This window comes from Sciurus vulgaris, assembly GCF_902686455.1.
Source record: "Sciurus vulgaris genome assembly, chromosome: 15".
NCBI classification, from domain to species: Eukaryota; Metazoa; Chordata; class Mammalia; order Rodentia; family Sciuridae; genus Sciurus; species Sciurus vulgaris.
In genome coordinates this window covers 21428167-21451119 of record NC_136476.1, presented here as the reverse complement: position 1 = coordinate 21451119, position 22953 = coordinate 21428167, and positions in this window count along the sequence as shown.

The following is a 22953-nucleotide window of genomic DNA, read 5'->3' as shown; positions in this document are numbered from 1 at the left end:
GCTCGAGGAAGACTACGTATAAATGCAATAAACTAGAGGAGGATGACCAAGTCCTCCAAAGGGATACTGTGCCAAAACTCACACAGGAAGATGGAGATCATTTGGATACTCCTATCTAGTGAAGAAATTTAATCAGTAATTAAACTTCCAAAACAAAAAACATCAGTTCCGTCATGGTTCACTGGTGAACTCTATCAAACATTCAAGGAAGGTATTATGCAGATTCTTTGTAATCTCTTTCAGGAGATAGAAGCAAAAGGAATACTTCCTAAGTCATTCTATGAGCTGGCATAACCCTGACACCAAAACTAGACATAGATAGGTTTGGGTCGAATCTCCCTAACCCAAAATATTCTGAAATCAGAAGCTTTGACGCTCAAAAAAGTGTTGGATTCTGGAACATATTGGATTTGGAATTTTCAGATTAAGGATGTTTAATTGGTAATGTCCATGCAAATATTCCAAAACCTGTAAAAGTCTTAAATCTGAAATTTTGATCTCAAGTATTTCAGATAAGGAATACCCCACCTACATTACAAAAGGAAGTAACAGGCCAAGATGTCTCAGGAACACAGATGCAAAAGGCCCCAACAAAATATTAGCAAATCCAGCAATGTAAAAAATATATATATATCGTACATCATGACTAAGTGGGATTTATTCCAGGTATACAAGAATTCATTATTAAAAACTAAAGTAATCCATCAAATCATATGCTAAAGAAGAAAAATCATGTCATCAGCAAACAGGGATAGTTTGAGTTCTTCTTTTCCAATTCGTATCCCTTTAATTTCTTTGGTTTGTCTAATTGCTCTGGCTAGAGTCTCAAGAACAATGTTGAATAGAAGTGGTGAAAGAGGGCATCCCTGCCTTGTTCCAGTTTTTAGGGGGAATGCTTTCAGTTTTTCACCATTTAGAATGATATTGGCCATGGGCTTAGCGTAGATGGCCTTTACAATGTTAAGGAATGTTCCCACTACCCCAATTTTTTCTAGTGTTTTGAGCATGAAGGGGTGCTGTATTTTATCGAATGCTTTTTCTGCATCTATTGAAATAATCATGTGATTCTTAACTTTTAGTCTGTTGATATGGTGAATGACATTTATTGATTTCCGGATGTTGAATATCTTTGCCACTCATACTTCAGATAGAGCACTAATTTCCAGAATCTACAAAGAACTCAAAATACTCTACACCAAGAATACAAATAATCCAATCAACAAATGGGCTAAGGAAATGAACAGATACTTCACAGAAGAAGATGTACAAGCAATCAACAGATATATGAAAAAATGTTCAACATCTCTAGTAATAAGAGAAATGCAAATCAAAACTACCCTAAAATTTCATCTCACCCCAATTAGAATGGCAATTATCAAGAACACAAGCAACAATAGGTGTTGGCGAGGATGTGGGGAAAAAGGTACACTCATACGTTGCTGGTGGGGTTGCAAATTAGTGCAGCCACTCTGGAATGCAGTATGGAGATTCCTCAGAAAGCTTGGAATGGAACCACCATTTGACCCAGCTATCCCACTCCGTGGCCTATACCCAAAGGACTTAAAATCAGCATACTACAGAGATACAGCCACATCAATGTTCATAGCAGCTCAATATACCATAGCCAGATTGTGGAACCAACCTAGATGCCCTTCAGTTGACGAATGGATAAAGAAACTGTGGCATATATATACAATGGAATATTACTCCACCATGAAGAATGATAAAATTATGGCATTTGCAGGCAAATGGATGAAACTGGAGAATATCATGCTAAGTGAGATAAGCCAATCTCAAAAAACTAAAGGACGAATGATCTCGCTGATAAGCGGATGAGGACATATGATGGGGGGTAGGAGGGGTTAGCGTTAGGGTTAGGGTTAGGTTTAGGGTTAGGGATAAGGAGGGTGGTAAGAATGGAGGAAGGAAGGACTTTATAGAGGGAAAAGAGGGGTGGGAGGGGTGGGGGGGAAGGGAAAAAAATAACAGAATGAATCAAACAACATTGCCCTGTGTAAATTTATGATTTTTTAATTAAAAAAGAAGAAGAAGAAAAATCACATGATTAACAGATGCAGGAAAAACTGACAGGACACCTATTTATCACAAAAAATAAATAAATAAACTCTCAGTAAACTAGGAATAGAAGAAGGAACTTTCTCAACTTGAAAAAAAATATGCCTGCAAAAAAAAAGTTATACCAACATCACACTAATGGTGAGAAACCCAAGCTTTCTCACTAAGAACATGAATAAGGCAAAGATGTCCCCTGTCACCACTGCTTTTCAAATTGTAATGGAAGTCCTAAGTTATACTGTAAGAACAGAAAAGGAAATAAAAAGGAAAAAAGAAAACAAAGTCTTTGTTCACAGATAGCATGATAATCTATGTAGAAAATTTGAAAGAATCAATGAAATTATTCCTGGCACTAGTGATTATTGGCAAGTTTGAGGGATATAAGATTAATATGTGAAAGGCACTCACTTTCATATATAAAGAAAATTAAAACATATAATTTGAACTTTGGAGCAGAACACTATTTACATTGGCACTCCTAAAAGTAAAATATTTAGAAGTTAATCTAACATTAACATAACTTGTAATATGTTACAAGTTCTATATGAAGAAAACTATAAAACTCTCATGAAATAAATAATAAACAGAATTCCATATTCATGGATAAGACCCAATATTGTCAAGAGATCAGTTCTTCCCAAGTTGGCGTATATACATTCAATGTGGTCTCAATCAAAATCCAGGCAAATTATTTCATGAGTACCAACAAATGAATTCTAAAGTTTATAAGGAGAGGTAAACAAAGGTCCAGAATAACCAACACAACATTGACACAGAACAAAGTTAGAAAACTGACATTACCTGATTTCAAGACTTACTATACAATTATGGTAATTACACAGTGTGTTGTAGACAAAAGTAGAAACAAATGGGTCAATGGAATAGAACAGAAAGTTCAGAAATGGACCTGGTAAATATTGTCATCTGATCTTTGACAAAGGAGTAAAGGCAGTACAATGGAGAAGAGGCTTTTCAATGAATAATGCTGAAACAACTGGACAGCCACATGCAAAAGCAAGAAACTAGAAACATACTTTAGACCTTTCACAAAAATCACGTCAGAAGAGATTGTGGGTCAAAGTGTAAAGTACAATACCATAATATCTTAGAAGATAACATAGGAGAAAATCTACATGACCTTAGGTTTAGAGATGACTTTTTAGATATGACATCAAAGGTATAATCTATGAAATAATTGATGAGGTAGCCTTTTTAAAATTAAAAACTTTGACTGTGATGGACAGTGTCAAGAGAATAAGATGACAAGCCACTGAGTAGGGGCAACTATTTGCAAAAGACTGATAAAGAACTTCTCTAAAATATACAAAGAACTCTTAAAGCTTAACAATAAGAAACCAGTCCAGTTAAAAAATGAGCCAGAAACCTTAACAGATACCTTATCAAAGAGGGTATACAGAAGCAAAGAAAGAGATGCTCTACATCCTGTGTTAGTGAGATCCCAGCACACACCTATCAGAACAGCCAAAATCCAGAACACTAACACCACCAAATGCTGGTGAGGATATGGAGCAACGAAATGTCATTCATTGCTTGTGGAAATGTAAGGTGGCACAGCAACTTTGTAAGACAGTTTGCAGTTCTAACACAACTAACTACACATACTCCTATATCCTATGCATTCCAGCAGTCAGGTTCCTTGGTATTTACCCAAAGGCAGTGAAAACATGTCCACCAAAGAAAACCTGCACATGGATGTTTGCCCAGCAGCTTTGTAATTGCCCAAAGTTGGAAGCAACGAAGATGTCCTTCAGTGGGTAAATGGATAAATAAACTCTGGAATACTATTCATTGCTAAAAACAAATGAACTATTAGCTATGAAAAGACATGAAGGAATCTTAACACATTATTATTAAGTGGAAGAAGCTAATCTGAAAAGGCTACATTCTGTTTGATTCCAAGTAGATGACATTCTGGAAAAGGCAAAAGGAAGGAGAGAGTAATAGTAGTCATCCAGGGTTAGCGGGGAAAGAAGTCAAACAGTTGATGCATGGAGTACTTCTAAGACAGAAAAATTATTCTGTATATTACTGTGATGATAGATATATGTCATTATATATTTATCAAAACCCATATCATGCACATCAAGAGAAAACCTAACATAAACTATAGATTTGGATGGATAATGTTATGCTGATGTAGGTTTATTTATGCAATAAATATGCCACTCTGGGAGATGGTGTTGATAATGAGGGAGGTGATCATGTGTGGGGGCAACAGATCATGCAGCATCTCTGTCTCTTCTTTTCAACTTTGCAGTCAACCTAAACTGCTCTAAAAAAGTCAAAAAAGTACAGTAAAGGAAGCTATTTCAGAGTTGCAGCTCAGCCCACTGGCAGGATTTTCCATTGTGATGCAAAGAGGACAATTATTCCCTCCTAGTCCCACACTGTGCCATGATAAGTTTTTACATTTTTGAAACTGAGAGGTCCAAAACATCTGCCTGCCCCACCCCTTCCATTGCCACCCCACCAAACTCACCACAGATCCCCAGAGGAGAACCTCAAACACATCTTCTCAAGAGAGAACCTACTTAAAAGTTTGAAAATGGTCATTTCTTGCCTATTTCTAGCCTCCAAACTATTACATTATTGTTTACTGACTTTGCTAAAATATCCCTTTCTCCATTTTTTGAGCAGTGATTAGAAGCCCTGAGATTAAAGGGAACCCCAGAAGCTTCTTTTTTTTTTTAGTACTGGGGATTGAGCTCAAGGACACTTAACCACTGAGCCACATACCCAGTCCTTTTTTATTTTATTAGAGACAGGATCTCACTGAGTTGCTTAGGGCCTCGCTGAGTTGCTGAGGCTGGCTTTGAACTCGTGAGCCTCCTGCCTCAGCCTCCTGAGCTGCTGGGATTACAGGTGTGTGCCACCGCATCCAGCTCTCAGAAGCTTCTTGCTGCAAGAATTCTTTCTGAAGAAAAAAGGTCATCCAGATGGCTTCTCATGCTTCTTCTTTCTCAGGAACCTCACTACAGATCATTTCATGGAATAAAGCAAAAATCAGAGGAACATCCTTTAGCTCCATAGTTTCATAGTCAATGCTAAACTTTCAAGCCCTGTGGCTTTCCATATCTTGGTCATTGCTGTAACTCATGATGTCTGATTCTTCTCACCTAGAATGGTGAGGAGGGCTGGATTGAATGACCCATTGCTTAGCAGAGTAAATCTGTAAGGGCTCAATTAGCACAATAGAGAAAGTGATGCATCCAAAATTACTCATATATGTAGAGGTTTATTCTAGAACCCCAATCCCCTGAATTCTGCCTAGCAGTTTAACCACCAAGCCTACTGCAATTGAACTGCTTTTCAATTCCCAGATGCTTAAGGAATGTATAAGGGAATTAAAATAGTGTAATGATTGATTTCCAAAAGATGTTGCAGAAGACTCTGATTTTAGCATTTTTTATCTTTGCTACAACTGTAATTCCTATAGATTGGAAGGTGAACACCTGTTATTCAGTCAACGAACTCATCTTTGTGCCCTCAGTTCCAAACATTGGACCAGACTTTGGGACTGAATGACGAGCAACAAAACAGGGTCTACTAAGCTTAGAGCCTAGTGAATGTAATGTTCTAAAACCTAACATGGAAGGGGAGACTGGGGCATTTCCTTTGTGACCCTTGACAGAATGTGGTTGGTATTTCTTCCAGGGTCACACAAAGGTATACTAGCTCAAACCCAGTCATGAAACAGAATAGAGAGAACAACCCTGAGTTGGAAGAGATAAATGATCAGCTGTTTCTCCTCCTCACTGATAATTCTCAGCCTACCTCCTGAATGTCATTGTTCTATAGTTTACAGAGTCTATCCCTTGATTCAGTAGTTGGGTTAACATACTTTAATAACACATGGCAGTGTTAAATGGTGACTGGCATTCTAATGGCAAGAGCAACACGATAAAGTATAAAATATTGATGCTTAAGCTTTGGCCTTTTTAGTCAGTTCCATTTTTCAGCATAGGAAAATAAACTTTTTTTTTTTTCATTGACTTTGATCCTGCTTGCCATTTTTTATAGCGAATGTTAAGAGACTTTATGTATTGCCTATCTAGTCATCTCCGTCTGGTCTTGCTTTGTCATTAATTCTTTGTTTGGGAGATGGATGGCTGTGTAGCTCTCCTAATTCATGATACAGGACTGTCACTAGCCTATAAATAATTAATGAAAGGGGACTTTTCTAGTGAAGGAATCTGTCAAGGCCATCAGATTTAAGTCCTATTTTAGTTCCCTTCCTGTAACTTTTTATTGAAATTTTTACAGTGTAAAATCAACTTTTGGTAATGCAATAAAATGACACTAATTCAGACAGTGGGGTGCTTGGGAGTAGGGAGGCCAGTTAGAATGAATGAAAAATATGTTTTTTGAAGTGAAGATTGATTCCTTTAAAGAAACATCCATGAATTGTTACCCAAGACTTTTCTAGAATAACTGTTCTATTAAGAGACTGGTTACCAACAGGCACTCACTTAAGCTTCAGTAAAGGGACCGAAGTGGGGGCATAGCAGATGCTCTCAGTGGCTACTCCATCTCCCCAGCACACACTGATTCTTACATGCTGAGGGATCTGTCTCTGGCTCTAAATCACGTGAAGCCCTCACTGGGCAGAACAGAAGTGTTGGAAGTTAACCCTCCTGAGAGGAGCCTCAGATGGTGGAAGACAGGAGTTAGTGGATAAATACCACTCTCAGTAAGACCACGCTGGTCATGATCTACAAAGTCTCCTACAGATGCCCTGTGGAATTGTACTCCAGTGACCCGCAGCAGCAACCTTCTCACACCATACACATTACTTTGGCTTCCTTTCCTTCCTGATTTCCGTTTCCCGTGTCTCGCCAGTGCCTCTTGGGATCACCTCCCAAACTCCTTGCACTCAAGTCCTTGTTTCAGCTCCCCACCTAGGGGAACCCTGCTAAGTCTCTAAGGAAATTAATGAAAGACTTCAAGAAATAATCTCAATGAACATCTAGGCACTACTAACTAGGTATAGTCAAGTAGATAAGGAGATCAACCAAATGGCACACTATGTTAGTAGTTAGTGAAAAATAATTCCCAATACAATGATAGGTTATAATGTTTAATAAGAAACATTGTAATATTTTCTAAACACACTTAAATGTGTGATGTATGACTTTAGGCCACCCTTCCCTACCTGAGCAGAGGAACACAGTTCTTCTTTCTTCTACCTGAACATCTCCAGGATCTCTGTCCCTCTGATCATATGGTGATCTGAGAAGAATTCTCTGCTTCCTTTGGCCAATGCCCATCATATACACAATCTAGTGTTATTTTTAAATTATGAGTCTGAGTTCTTTTTTTCCTCAAACAAGTCACATAAGAACTCAAACTATGAAGTCAAGAATTTTCTTAAACTAATTCTTGAGTCTGTCCTGAATCTGTCCTTGAACCTCTGGTGGGCATTTATTTGCACCTTGCTCTTATTTTGTATTCCCTGCTTTTTTCTTATTATTTTATCGTGTTCTGCTCTTGGCCCAAGTCTGGTAATGTCTATAGTTTCAGTGTCTTTGAATTCATAAGGAAAGGAGAATTTGATTGTCTCAACTGAGCTTGTGATGATCCAAGTGGTTGGGACTAGAGGGATGGCCACTCATGCTCACCCTTTCAGTGAGGAGTGTTGGGTAAGACGTCAGTTCCAAGTGAAGAGAGATGGACCAGTAAGTACATGATATAGAAATTGCAATATTAACCTCAAATTTCTATTAATCTGAATGTGTATTGCTATGCGTAAACAATAATTCTAAAGTGCTTGAGGTTATTTGAAGATTATTTTCTTAAACAGAATTATCTTCCCCTTTAAACTCTGCATTGGTAAATTTATGCCAAACAAAAATAATTAGCAATATTTAATTTTACTTCATATATCACATTAGCTGTAATCATTTTCAAGTGTGTCTCCTTTTTCCCAACAGTCATATTTTCTACTTGTTTTCATTCCCTACACGTTAAAAGAAAAAGTATACACACAATATATTATTAAATATATTTGACCAAAGAATGATTCATAAATTGGCATTCACACAAGCTACAATGAAGTTAGTAATATTAACATCATTTAGTAAAAAGTAAATGAAAAGCCTAAAAAAACCCTAGTACTACCAAGTAAACATAGACTATCCTCTTCATGTGCTTGCATATTGTCAAGAAAGATAATTTTTAAACCTTACAGTGAAAAACAAACCAACAGAAGATGTTCAGAGAGCTCAGCCCAGCATTGTGAGCAATGATCTTTCAGAGGTCACACATGGAAGCAAAGTAGAGGAATCACCAGATTATCTACAGCTAGGCATCTGTCAATACTGGGACATGCATGATGAGGCCTTCCCCTTATTGGGCATGATGTGATGAGTTGGTTGCCTCTGATTGGATGAAGTTCAGCTGTTTGGCTGCCATCTTGATGTTACAAAAAATACACTGTTAAGTTAGGTTCTGATTTGTTTATGTACTAAGTTAGGTTGCAGTTCATTACATAGGAACTCAAAGTACATTAATAGCCTCAGGCAATGGTCTCCCGTTTATTTAACAATGTGTCAGCATACCTTAAACAATGCTCTTTTCTCATTAGAACTAAATAACTTTTGTGGGAAAAAATAATAATGATATGTTTCATAACATGTGAGTAAGTTGTGGCTTCCTTTAAGGATCCATTGTAGAAACTTAAGCACATGGGCAGGAAGGGGGAGATGCTAACAACTACAGGCCAATTAATTGTATTGTTAAGGATTTGCAATCACTTTGGAATACTCTCTGCCAGGGTTAAGGTTTGTCTCTATGGTTGATAATAAATTAGCTTAAAAGATTTTGTGTGTGTCTGTTGATGTTAGCCTGATTAATGTCTTAGATATAGATTCTGTGCACTTAATAAAATAACATGTGCATGTTGGGAGGCAGCTTTGCAGAAGGATTAAAAACAAGGATGGGCTTTGGCACCACACTGTCTACTTGAATCTTGGCACTACTCCTTACTGGGCAACCTTGGACAAGTTGTTTAAACTTCCATGCCCGTCATCCTCACCAGTGAAGTGAGAACCGAAATGCTCTGTCTTATAGGCTCATTTTGAGGATGATTTCTAGAATAATACTTGGACTTGTGTTTAGTACCTAGTAAGTCACAATAAAGCTAACAAGAATTATTATTTAGTAAAAAGGAGGTAAAAAGCCTAAAATTAGCATATAACTATCTAGTACAATAGACTGTCTTTCCACATGTTTGCACATTATTAAGAAAGATAATTCTGAAACTTTGTGGAAAATGGAAAGTATTTATCAGGTTTACCATTAGACAGTCGGGATAGGGGTTTGAAAGAAGAAAACTAACATTCATTGAGTGTCAGCTACATGCCAGAGACTTTATGTACTTGACCTCATTTACTCACAGTTTATTGGGATTCGATCCAGATCTGTGTGGTTCCAAAACAAAATAAAATGCCTGTTCATCCCTCTGAAATAAAATACCTGCTCATCTTTATCCAGCGAGCTAGCTGATAAGGCAGGACCATGGGTTTGAATGTACCGTCAGTCACTGTGATATTGGGTGACCTCTCTGATCCTCTTTCTCCTTCTTTTTTCACATTTTCTTTTCTATCCATATGAACAAACTCACCCAAGATCAATTTCCAGTCCACTCAAGTCTCTCAGTGCTCTGATTATGTTTCTCCACATATATCCCTGGGCCCTGTTTGCTATTGGGGCTCTACTGTCTTGGCTACAGTTGCTAAACCTGCAAACCCGATGTCAAGCAACTGAGCCAGCACTTGGATGAGCAGGATCTGAGCCTCTGGGTGTTCCCTGAATTTTATACATTTTTTTTTCTTGCCTTTCCTGGAATCAGAAAGAAGACTGTATTTTTGCAGGAGCTCCAAAGGAAGGACACTGAGGTGTCACGGCTGCTTTGGGCGTCCCATTGTCTGGAAATCCTTCCTCTGTTCTCAAATTTCAATGAAGCAACTGACATTTTTAAAAAAGCAGATTGACTGGGGGTTTCTTCCATTTGCAGGCTTGTTTTTAGGGAAGTTATTTTGATGTAAGTCCAGGGTGTGACTCGATCTTTGTCCATGAAGGTCACTGAGCACTACCTAGCAAAATAACCAGGTTAAGCAAAATATCACTAAGTGAAGTTGCACAGGGCATTCTCATGGGTTTTTATAACCTACCTTCTCCTTTCTATTTAATGTCATTTATTTGTGCATGGTTTACAAGGCAAATATCCTCACTAATAATGAGAAGGTATGAAGTAAACAAGGAAGTATGCAAATTCTGGTGATGCTCATTAGCAAAAGCTTGTCTTACAATATATTAAATGCCACTCCTCAGGAACTAATAAATTGGGCAACATATAACAGAATGTTCTCCTCCCCATTCCCCACCCTTTACCTAGTCAGGACTAATAAAATGCCATTTATTTAATGACATATGCATTGCCTATTTCCATTGTATCTAAGAACCTAGTCATGCAGTCTCCTTTCTTTAATTATCTAACTCCAAAGAACATTTCAATAGTCTTTTCAAGACTTTCTGAAGTTATTATTTCACTTTTAAATAAGATTTACTCTTCCCCTTGAGACACATAATCTCTAATCATTTTCCTCAGAATAAAGTTGACAATTCATTTGTCTCCTAAGCAATAAGACATGACTACCTCTGCGCATAATAAAGGATTCCAAAGCCTGAATTTATTGTGAAGCACCTAGCAAAACTAATTGCATTTAGCCACAAAAGTCTAATCAGTGTAAAAAATTAGAATATATACACTCATTTGAATAGTGCATTCAGTGGTGCCAGAAAGGACTTTAGAGATCATTTATTATCAGCTCAGTTTACAGATGACAAAACTCAGGTCCAGGAGGATTAAGAAACTTCTCTGAAGGTCACAAACTAGCATCTGGCAAAGTTGGTTCTAAAGTCCTGCTTGCCAGAGTCTTCAAACAGTGCTCATGCAAATAAATGGAGATGGGCCTATGTAACCTTTCAAGAAGCAGCACCTGTGATTTGCTTGTGCGTGTTATTGCCAGGCAGAAATAGAGCCCTATATTATTACTTACAGATCTTCCAACAGAAGTTTGGAGTCTAGATTTTTATGAGAAATCTGCCTATTTTTAAATGTTGGTAATTAATGCAAAAAAAAAAAAAAAAAAAAAACTAAATTAAAACATTGGTCCAGTAAAAATGGTCTGCCAGCTGAATCCAACCAACAGTAATTTGTTCATAATCTTTTATCTAGAGCAGTCATTCTCGAAGTGTGGCTCAGAGGCCAGCCTTAGCATCACTGCTGAATGTGTTCACAATGGGAACTCTCAGAGGTCACCCCAGATGAAAGAAATGACAAGCTCTGGTGGGTGGAGCCCAGTCATCTGTGATTTCACAAGCCTTTCTAGCAATTCTGATGCAGCTAAGGTGTAAGAGCTCTGGTTTGGACATTTCTTGCGAACTGTTTGAAATATTAACTTTCTAAGGTCCTCCATACAATGACTTTTGGTGAGGGCTTTCTCATGGCCTGACCAGATTAAAATTCCACAGTTTAATCTGTCTCATGCCTCCCCTTTCCCCCAGGTCTCAAATCCAACTTTGCACCCTTCATAAAACCTTCTAGTATCTCCTTCCCAAATCTAGAGATAATCTGTCCCATCCATTTATCCCCAGGGCACTTGACAGTCACCCTACTAATAGCATTCATCACTTTTAGTAATGGTAATAAAACACAGTCTAGAAGTAACCAGAATATTCCATCAACATAGAACTGTATAGATATGATAATGCACTGGAAGACTGTGATTAGAAAGACTGAGGTTACTCTTTCCTCACTAATCTGAATGCTCTCCAAGATAAATTCAGTGAAAAAAGTAAGGTGCAAGAGGATGTGCATTCTATGCTACATACGGTGGGCATTGAAGGAAAAAAAAAACAGTATTTTATTAACTTTAAGGTACCATCTTTTGTAACTGTTATTTAATTACTAACAAAGAAACACGCTGTTGCCTTTTAAAATTATGACATCATTAATTGAAAGACATTAATGTCTTTATTAATTAAAGATGTAAAAAAAGATGCGGGTTTAGTATATTTGCATTTGCTTGTGTGTGCATGGGATATCTCCAATTATCACATTTGATATGGCAGAGCCCCTCTGACTCAGTAGGCTCCTCACTCTGGGTGGGCTGTGTTGGCTACGGAACTTTGGGTTCATCTCTGAAAGCTGCTAAAGGAAGGAACGTAGTGGTATATTCATATACCGATGCATAATCTTTATGTGGTATGTTGGTATACTAGTGCTCTTCTCTGATAACCAGCTTTTACACTGCCTGCTTGCTGGTTTGGAAGTCAATATAAATGAAACAACTTTGAACCAAACCCAAGTTGTGATTCTCATCCATTCTGGAACCAAAACCACATGCTGTACTTTGTATCTGCCCTGCTTTCAAAAGCAGGCAAGACAGTTTGGCACACCTTGGGTGATGAGACATGACTATGTCAGTCTTAAACTAGGTAGTTGCCTGTTCAGATTGTCCTTTCAGAAAAGTCTTTGACCTTGGAGGAGGTGGAGGTGTAGCGTGATGCACAAGGAGGAGGACCTCCTAACATAGGAGATGCTAACAGTTTCTGGAGTTGATTCCCTTTGGTATTTTCGGCAGCAATGAGCATAGGTTGTTTTTTAAAGGAAGACCTTCAAAGGTGAGAAACAGGCTGAAAACTGGGACTAAACTTTAATGGATGGAAACTGTCATATGACTCTAGGGAAACGCTCCCTTTTTAGGCTGTTTATTAAGGATTTGGATTCCCAGGAAGTGTGTAGAAACTGTGAGGTCACATGGGCTGATTTGAATCCCACTGATGGAAAGTATGCTGGGAATTAGACACCTCAGGCACGTTTTGCCCTGCAATTATGATGCCATCCTAAAACGGTAATAAGGAAAAGAAAGAACATCGTCCCTTATGGTTTTCTACTTGGGCAGAATGTTCTGGAAGTTTTCATTTATTTATACATGGGATCCATACTTGAATCTGTGTAATACTGAACACTCTTAAAAAAAAAGTTTTATTTCTCCAAATGGACCAGCCTAAAGAATACTATAATGAGTATGAATTCTCTGGAAATATTTAAATGGAAATTACCACCATTGAACTATCTGTCCTTAAGTAGGCTTGATCCTTGAGGTCACATTCACTCCAAATATTCCACAAGTTAAAACTTCCCAAAAGAGAAATCATGGTGTTTCTATTAAACCTCAGCAAAGAACAATCTCATAACCTCACCAGGTAATTTAAGCTTGTAGCACCTTTATGGGTCAGCTTCCCCAAGAGCTATCCATCTGTGGAAGTCCAGGGGTGGTGTCTAAGCTTGTGCTAAGAGTCCCACCAGCTCAGAGACTGCCAAAAGAGGCTGCAAGCCCCTGCCGTTTTCAAACTTTACCTTTCTGGGACCCTCGGAGCAGCCCTAACCCTATTACAAAGTACAATGGCAGGGAAAATATAGGCATTTTGCCTTCTGAGGAAGTCCTTTCTACATGCAACTAAGTTGTGGAACGTAAGCTACTGGCAAGCTGAAAACAGGTGAAATTTAGAATCTCTCTTTAAAAATTAGGGACTGGGGCAGGCAAGAGAAGAATGGAGGAACTTTGGATTACATAGAAGGAAATGAGAGGGGGATGAGGCGGGGGTACGAAAGATGGTAGAATGAGACAGACATCACCTATGTACACGTATGTTTACACGAATTGTGTGAATCTACTTTGTGTACAACCATAGAAACAAAAAGATGTACCCCATTTGTGTACAATGAGTCAAAATGCAGTCTGTAAAAATTTAAAAAATAATAAAAATTAGGGGCTTGAGGGTAAAAAGACAAGGAAGTAATTTTGCAGAGCCTCATTAAAATAAGAGAAAATTGGAGTGTTATGCAAATAAGAAGTGTCTAGAAGTTTTAACTGACCAAAAATAAACATGAATGAGAGAAAAAGCAATTAATTTGAGGTGTTTTATTTTAAACCCATTGAAAAGAAAATATTTTCAGTAATGACTTAAAGGTAATTTGGTTTATTGTTTTTAAAAATCATTCAAAATTATAGTCAAAGTGGGTTTAATTTATTTGCTAGAATTACTTACAGCAGGGGGAAAAAAATCCCGAATGCTATCAATTCAAATATGTGTTAGAAGAGCAAGTATTATCTAAATTATGACATACCTATGGCACTGGAATGTCATACAACTACTGAAAAGAATGACTCTCAACATGTGCAAACCATTGTGTGCCCAGCATCAGTGCATGAATTCTAGTTGCCCATGTCTTGTTGTCCATCTTTTTTGCTTTAGCCATTGGAGTGGTGTGTAGTGGTATTTTGTTGTAGCTTTAGTTTGCTTCAAATGATGAGGAGTGTTGAGCATCTTTTTATGCATTTATTATGTTATGGGGTGCAACTTAAGAACAGACCGATCACCACTGAGAACTCCAAATTTGAGAGTCTTTATTAAGCTGGCCAGCTGACTGTCTCACACAATGCCCCAAAAAATGGCTATTGGGAGAACAGCCCCAACCACAGGATTGTAGGGGTTCTTATACCAAAAATCACATTAATCGTAAGTGTCTGTTGCTATGATTCGAAATTACAAACTAACATCATGAGATCATTGACTGAGGGGGAAGTGGGTCAAAATGACCCTCACCTAGGTACAAACTAAAGAATGGTTGCTAACATCCACACAATCACTGTTCACATGGTACATTGTGTAGGAGCAATAGGAATCAAAAGAGAGCAATTCTTTACTACATAGGAGTTGCCATTATATATTATTAAACATGTCACACCAAGTAACTGATGATGGGCACAGAGGTGGGGTGTTCCCATGGGAGAAACTTATTTCCTACATAACATGGAGTCTCAGAGCAAAATGGAGTCTGTTTAGTCATTTCCCTTAGAGTCTGGCCTATAACATTCTCATGGAGTCAGATCTGTCAGCCCATCACAATTAAACTCTTCATTTATCTTTTTTGAAGCCTCTATTCACATCTTTTGCCCCTTTCTTACTGGGTAGTTTGTCTTTTTATTGAATTGTAACACACACACACACACACACACACACACACACACACGCACGCATATTCTAGGCAGGAGTGTTTTAGTAGATATATGACTGCAAATATTTTTTTCTAGTCTGTGGTTTGCCTTGTTTTCAGAGCTGTGTCCTTCAAAGAGCAAAGGTTTTTAATTTTGACGAAGTCCATTTTGTCAATATTTTTGTTTCTTGATTTTTGTGTCCTGTTTACAAAATATCTTTATAATACAACATCACAAATATTTTGTTTTCTCCTATAATTGTGTTTTAGTCAGCTTTCTCGCTGCTGTGACTAAATGATCTGACCAGCATAATTATAGAGGAGGAAAGGTTTATTTGAGGGCTCACCGTTTCAGAGGTCTTAGTCCATAGAAGGCCGGTTCCATTCCTCAGGTCTCGAGGTGAGGCAGAACATCATGGCAGAAGAGCATGGCAGAGGGAAGCAGCTTCCATCATCAACAAACAGAGGGAGAGAGGGAGGGAAGAAGGGAGGGAGGAAGAGGGAGGAGTGTCTCCACTCTCCAGATACAAAATATATACCCCAGAGCCACGTCCCAAATCCAATCTTCTCCAGTCACATCCTATCCCTTCAATTAATCCCATCAGCGATTAATTCACTGATTGGATTAAGACTCTTATAACCCAATCGTTTCTCCTCTGAACCTTCCTGCATTCTCACATGTGAGCTTTTGGGGGATACCTCACATCCAAACCATAACAGAATGTAATATTTTATCATTAGATTTAAGAGCTATTTTGACTCATGTTAAGTTCATTTTATGTATGGCATGAAGTAATGAATGATGTTCACTTATTTTTTTTTCCTAACAGATATCTAATTGCTATTATTTTATATAGTTAAACCCTTACCATAAAAAAAGCCTTACCACATAACCTAGTAATCTCATACCTCAGTAACCTGTGAAGATCAAAAATGTCTACAAGAAGATCTGTATTGTCAGTTTTTAGAGCAGCCTTATTGGTAATAACCAAAAACTGGGAATAACCCAGACATCTATCACCATTGTCCGTGAAGGTGAGTGGATAATCAAATTGTGTAATATTAAAACTATGGAATGAACGCTACTCAACAGGAAAAAGGCACAAAAATAATGTATCATGAGTGAATCTCAAAAACATTTTGTTAATTGAAAAAAAATCAGATACAGAAGACTATAATAAGGTATAATTCTACTTCTATGAGATTTTAGAAAAGGCGAAACTATGGTGTAAGGAAGCTGATTGAGACTGGGGTCAGGGGAAAAGGCTGATGGCAAAGGGGTGTGAGAAAATCTTTTAGGGCAATAAAAATTTTTTTTTTTTTTTTTAATTTGAGGGGGGGTCTCACTAAGTTGCTGAGACTGGCTTTCAACTTGTGATCCTCCTGCCTCAGTCTCAGAGTCACTTCTCACGAAGTTGCTGATGCTGGCCTTAAACTTGTGGTCCTCTTTGCTCAGCCTCCTGAGGCCCTGGGATTACAGGTGTACGCCACCACACAGGACTACCTATCCCTTCTTACATGTAGTCTACTTTATCCATTAGACGTCTTAGCATATTAATCTTAGTTGTTTTACACTCTGTGTCTGATCACTGTGATTCTAGTATCTCTGTCATATGTCTGACTCTGATGCTTACTCTCTCGTTTCAAAATGCAGTTTTTGTTTCTTAGTGTACCTTGTCATTTTTTTGCTCCAAACAGGACCTGATATACTGAGTCAAAAGAACTGAGATAACTAGTCTTGGTGTGTGGCTGTTGTATATTTATCTGACTGGGTTAGGATGTGCTAACTACTTGCTATGGGTCTAGACTACACTTTCCTCTGGGATCCTTGTTTTCATCTTCCCTGTTGTCTTGTATTTCCCTAGAGAGTTGTAAAATACCACCTTACCTGCCCAGCTCTTTTCACTGTACTGCCCTGTTTTTATACAGGGACCCAATACTAATGGGGTGTCAGGGAGGAGAAGATTCCTAGAGTTTTGATTGGGTCTCAGTCTATTAGTGAGACTGTGCCCCTGGGCTATGACCTTCACAAGTGTACAAGTGCCTCTCAGTTTCATTTTGTCCTTGGCACCAGGAGAAACAGGAAGGCTAGAGGTTACTGCAGTTGGGTATTTCCCTCCTACCAGGTTGGTCACATTCTGGAAAAGCCCCTGTAGGTTAGACTCTGACGGAAGACTTCGTCTTGCTGACAGGCCACGTGAAAAAGAACAAAATACCTTGAATGTATTTAAAATGTCTATTTTGTCCCTTCCCCTTCCAGAAGCACAAGATGCTATGTTCCAGATCTTCACTGTGAGAACCTGATGGGGCTCCTGAAGGTAAAACTCACTTCCTGGAGCTTTTAGTTCTCAATCTGTGTAGCAGAGCCTTCAGCAATTCCTTAATGTCAGATTCGTTTTCCTGCCTTGGTACTGCTTCCTGTGAGTTTTCAGCCCCTGGGTGGTTGCTCAGATTATGACTCCACATCTGCCTGTTTACTTTCAGGGACTGTCTTCTGCCCTGTGATCACCATTCTAGGATGAAGCTAAGAAGAGTTGTTGACTCTCAGTTTGTTCTATTTTTCTCTTGTCGTGTGAATGGTAAAGAGATATTAAAGTCCTTATGTGCTGCACAGAGGCTGCAGGTCTCTAGTGCATCTCTCTGAGGGATAATATTACAAGTGAATTTAAAAAAATTTTCCTATTGGATTAGACAGCTTTGTGTTATTATAGTGAACTACCTGAGGCAGCCTACTCCTGAAGAAAAGAGGTTTATTTAACTCACATTTTTAGAGGTTCATGGTCCCAGGTCAGTGGGCCTCATTGATCTGACCTCTGATGAGGGCAGTGGATGGTAATGGCAGGAGCCGGTGCTACCCTTTCTCAGGAAAAAGTAGTTATGTTGAGCCAGAAAAATAGAGATTCACCTGGGGTCCCACAGTCCTCTTTGGAAGTGCATCCTCAGTGACCTAAAGACCTCCCGTAAGACCCCTCCTCCCAGGAGCCGCTCCTCCCTGAGGACCAACCCTTTACCCGTAGCCTTTGGAGGACCCTCAGATCACACACAAACCATAGCATGCACTTCCACCTTCTCTACAATGTGCATGTATTCCTTTTATAATGGAAAAGAGTATAACTAATATTCTTTATAATAGAGGAAAAGAAGTTCAGTCTTTGTTTCTTGACTTGGAAGAAAATACTCAATTTATTCTTAAGTGGGAAAGACAAGTTGCAGACGATAGTATTTTTTGTTTTTAAACCCAAACTGAAAGCCTGAAACATCCTTAAAATAGAGTTGAGAACTAATGCCATTTATCCCCACAGAGTTTCAGGCTATGACTTTAGAATCCTTTGTCTTCCTTAGCACAGAGTCCAGGAGACTCTTGCCCAGGCTGCTTATACAGGCACTTCCTCAAAGACACACAAACTCTTCAGTAGGAAGCTTTAATTGAGAGTCATGCCCTAAGATTATTTGACCCTCCTTCAAAATTCTCCCCTTGCTCTTTCCACCAGTCATAAATTATGTCACGACCTATACTGAATCCTAATCATATCCAATATGGAAAGACACACATGAAATCAAATTTTAATAAAATCTGATCTTGATCTCCCTTAAAGATACTATCAAGATGGCAGGCTTCTTACAGAATTCAGCTTCCTCTTGTGAACAGGTTGTACTGGTGATAGCTGGAGAGTTGACATTTTCCAGCATACCTGCTTGTATGTGTTTACGTGACCAAGAAGAAAGGTGACCACATCAGGCCTTTAAAGCCGATTGCCTGGTGGGAGGCAAATTCTAAATTAATGTTCTTTGTACTATTTCACTGGTTGTGGTGGACACATGTCCGTTTTATAATCCTAGAGAAGGAATTTAATTAAAACTTTTACAAGAGAATTAAAAAATACATGTATTTGCTTGAGGGACTATGAGTCTGTTCTCTTTGAGGTTTATAATCCCACAGTGAGCCTTGCTTCACAGCTGCTCTTGGTTTGCAGAGGATGAGGCCTCTTTCTTGTACATAACAAAAAGCAAAGTTTATAAACAGGAAACTGGCTTCTCTGTAGTCTCCAGACTTGGTGGCCTTACTTGATTCAACTAGGAAAACCCTGTCGGAAAATCCTTACAGAATGTGATGCAGAACACAAACACCTCTTGCATAAAGGGATTCAGTCATCTGGAACATGTCACTGCTGCCCTCCATTAAGCCCAGTGTCCTAAACAACACCAGGGACACACACAGCTCACCTGGATCAAAGTCAAGCCATTCTACCCCTGTCAGTCATGATAGCTCCCCCAGGTCCCCATCATTTGTCATTACCCCCACCTCCCAGGCAAAACAGTCAGATCCTCAGATTCATTCACTATATAAACAAGGATAGAAATGGCATTTCATCTAGTTCAATGCAGAATGCTAAATGGTTAGACTTGCCCATTCCTCCTAGATATCTGTGTCGTGAGATTGATTGTTAACATAAAATTCCAGTGGGAATGACATTTATTCATAAGGGGAGAATGTCTTTATGTTTCTGCTAAGCAAGCCAAAGATATTTCCCCCAACTGTTAAAATCAATCTGAATGAGGTCTAAGTCAGGCATAAATGAAGATTGCTGCCTTGTAACATGTACGACAGAAGAGCTGACAGAACAGAGAAATATACTCAGCCTTATCAGTTATTCCCGTTTATGTTGACTAACTTTTTCGAATGGCAATTGTGTGCTGGGTATTCATGCCTGTACCAGTGATCTCATTCAAGACCAATGTGGCCTCATTTGTTCCCAGGAATGAAATGATTAGAGGTAAGAATCAGATGGATTTAGAGCAGTGGTTCTCAAACCTGAGCATGCATCCGAAGCGCCTGGGGCTTGTTAGAGAGACTGCTCTGCCCCTCCCTCAGTTTCTGATTCAGAGGGTTTCAGATGACATGAGAATTTGCATTTACAATGTTTCCAAGTGACACTTGTACTGCAAGTCCAGGGACCACACTTTGAGAAACACTGATTTCCAAACCATCAATGCTTGAAGGGCCCTTAAAAGTCACCTCCAGGCTAGTCCTTAATCTTGTGAATCTTTCTGGATGTTTTATGACATTTCCAAGTCACTTTTTTCTAACATAATGGAAACCTTTGGCAATGTAAAAGCATATGTCCACTACAAGGCTTAGAATTATTGAACAGCTCACTTTTTACATTTTGTAGAGGAAACTGAAATTCAAACAAGTCAGGCAAAGCCCAGAATAACCCACATATTTGATTTCTAGGCCAGGGCCACAACTGTCTTTCACCTGAAAAAAATTATAAAGATAAATAAGTAACTTAAGAAAGGAGGTTGTTAAAAACTATTACATTCTTGCTACACTGTACAGTCATGCCCCACATGTTTTTGACTGCACATATAGTGGTGTTCTCCTAAGATTATATTGTGACACTGTGGCCATCTTAGTTTTATATAAGTAATGACAAGATGTTGACACAACCTGACAACACGCTTCTCAGGATATATCCCATTGTTAAATGATATGTGATGGTATCCAGTTCCCATACATTTGGGCTGTATAACCTCTTTAATTAGAAATCAAGAGGTTTATACTTAGAACATCCCATTCTAAGGCTGAGGGACTTATTTAGTCAAGAGGCCAGGCTTATTATTCCAGGTGGTGCTGTTGGGAGTGGTTGAACCTTCAGGAGGTGGGGCCTCATAGGAGGTCTTTAGAGCACAGGGAACATTCCCCTGATGGGAATTCTGGGAATCCAGCCCCATTCTCTTCCTTTCCTGCTTTCTAATCAAGAAGCCAATGGTTTACTCTGTCTCACACTCCTGCCATCCATGCTGCCTCACCCAATGCAACAGGGCCAACTGATCATGAGCTGGAACCTCTAAAATTGTGATCCAAAACAACCCTTTTCTTTTTGAGTTTATTACCTCAGGTATTTGCTATAGCAATGGAAAGCTAACTCAATACTGCAATAAGTTGTGTGAATATGGAGTCCTTCTCAAAAGTATCTTATTGTACTGTACTCACCCTTTTGTGATAACGTGAGATGACACAATGCCTAAGATAAAGTGAAATGAAGTAGACTTGTGGTATATAGCTACCCTATCATTGATCTTCTTACTTCAACATGAGTTCTGCAATACTGCCACGGTCGATCTGGCAACTCAAGAGACTGAGGGGTAAGGAGTGTATACAGCATGAGGACAAAGAACAAAGTGAGGATTCGTGTGCTGGGTAGGACAGAGTAGGGTGGTGTGAGGTCTTGTCACACCACTACAGAACACCATTTAAAACTTATTTCTGGAATTTTCCATTTAATATTTTCAAACTACATTTGACTCAGGGCAACTGAAACCATGGAGTGTAAAAGAGCAGATGGGGGATGGGAGAGGGGCCACTGTGATTGCATGTTAAGCATACCCTGTCAGGTGCCTCTGGAAACTTGGTGCTGTCACTGGGTGAGACAAATATGAACTTGATTTCTGTAGTCATAGCTGGCCCCCACTAGTGTTTTAACATCTGCCTATAGCTTGGGCCTAAGGGAACATCCTGTGGCGAAAGAGCCATGGTAGTAGTGCTCAGACAAGAAAACTGTTTCAGTGGTCAACTCCATTCTTAGCCACAGGAAGTAGAAGACTAAGGCAGGACTTGTCTTTGTAGCAGGCCCAGTTGTGTCAATGTATCAGGCATACGGGTGCCTGGGGCTTATCAACAAGATCAATTCTCAGATTCATCACTAGAGAGGTGGGGCAGCAAGGAATGTGTGCTCTGAAGTCAAATCAGTTCACCTTCCAAAGGTGGCTTTGGTGCACAGGCCACACTATTCAATCTGGTTTGCATTATCCTTATTTGTAAAATGGGAACAAGAACTATACATTCTTTACAAGGTTCTCGCAGCTGAATATAATGATGCAAGTCAAGGACCCAGTGCATGGCCTGATTCTCTGAGCTTCCTCCCTTTGTTCCTAATAAACCATAGAGCCTGCAAATAACTAGGCCTTCCAAGGTTCAGCAACTGCTGAACTACATGGCTGCCATGATGTGGTACACAGATTGATGTGCATGCTCAGGGTGGCCCACTGCTCTGCTGCCGCCTCACCACTGTGGTATCCAAGATCATGGCTGCCATGACTGACCCCACCCGTCAGGTGGGGGTCAGCCATGAAAAAAGATGGTCACCACATTCACATTTGTCCAGGCACCAGAGAGCATATCTTAGTGTGCATTTGTTTTCCTTGTTATGATGTAATGCTTACATGATGAGATAAAGGTGAATGACAGACACTGTGATGCAGAGTTGAGACAGCCCTCAGTGATAACAGGTGTGCTGTACATATAGCATGCATACACCAGACCAAGGGAGGATTCATACGATGGGTAGGAGAGCGGGGTGGCTCTCACTTCCATTATAGAGCAACGCAGCAGCAGGATTAGAAAACACTTGGCACAAGAGATCTTGAACCATAAAGACAATGGTTTTGATAGCTTTAGAACAGCAATACCTCTGAAGTCAAGAGACTGCAAAAAGCACATAAAATTTAGAAAATACAGAGATGGAAGCAGGGAAAGACTATTTTCTTTGAACTGAAACTAAATCGTCTCAGTAAGAAAAACCTCATACGGCTTATTCTTTCACAGACTTCTCCAATCCTCTTGGAGTTGGCAAATCCCACAACTGGAATTCATACATGAGAGTTGATATTTAGGGAGAGGAGTTTCTCAGGAGAGCTTGGTGTGGGTCAAATTTCCTTTGGGACTCAAAATAGGACACAACATTAGCAGTTCTACCTGAGTTCTTGACAATTCTAAAGGAAGTTTC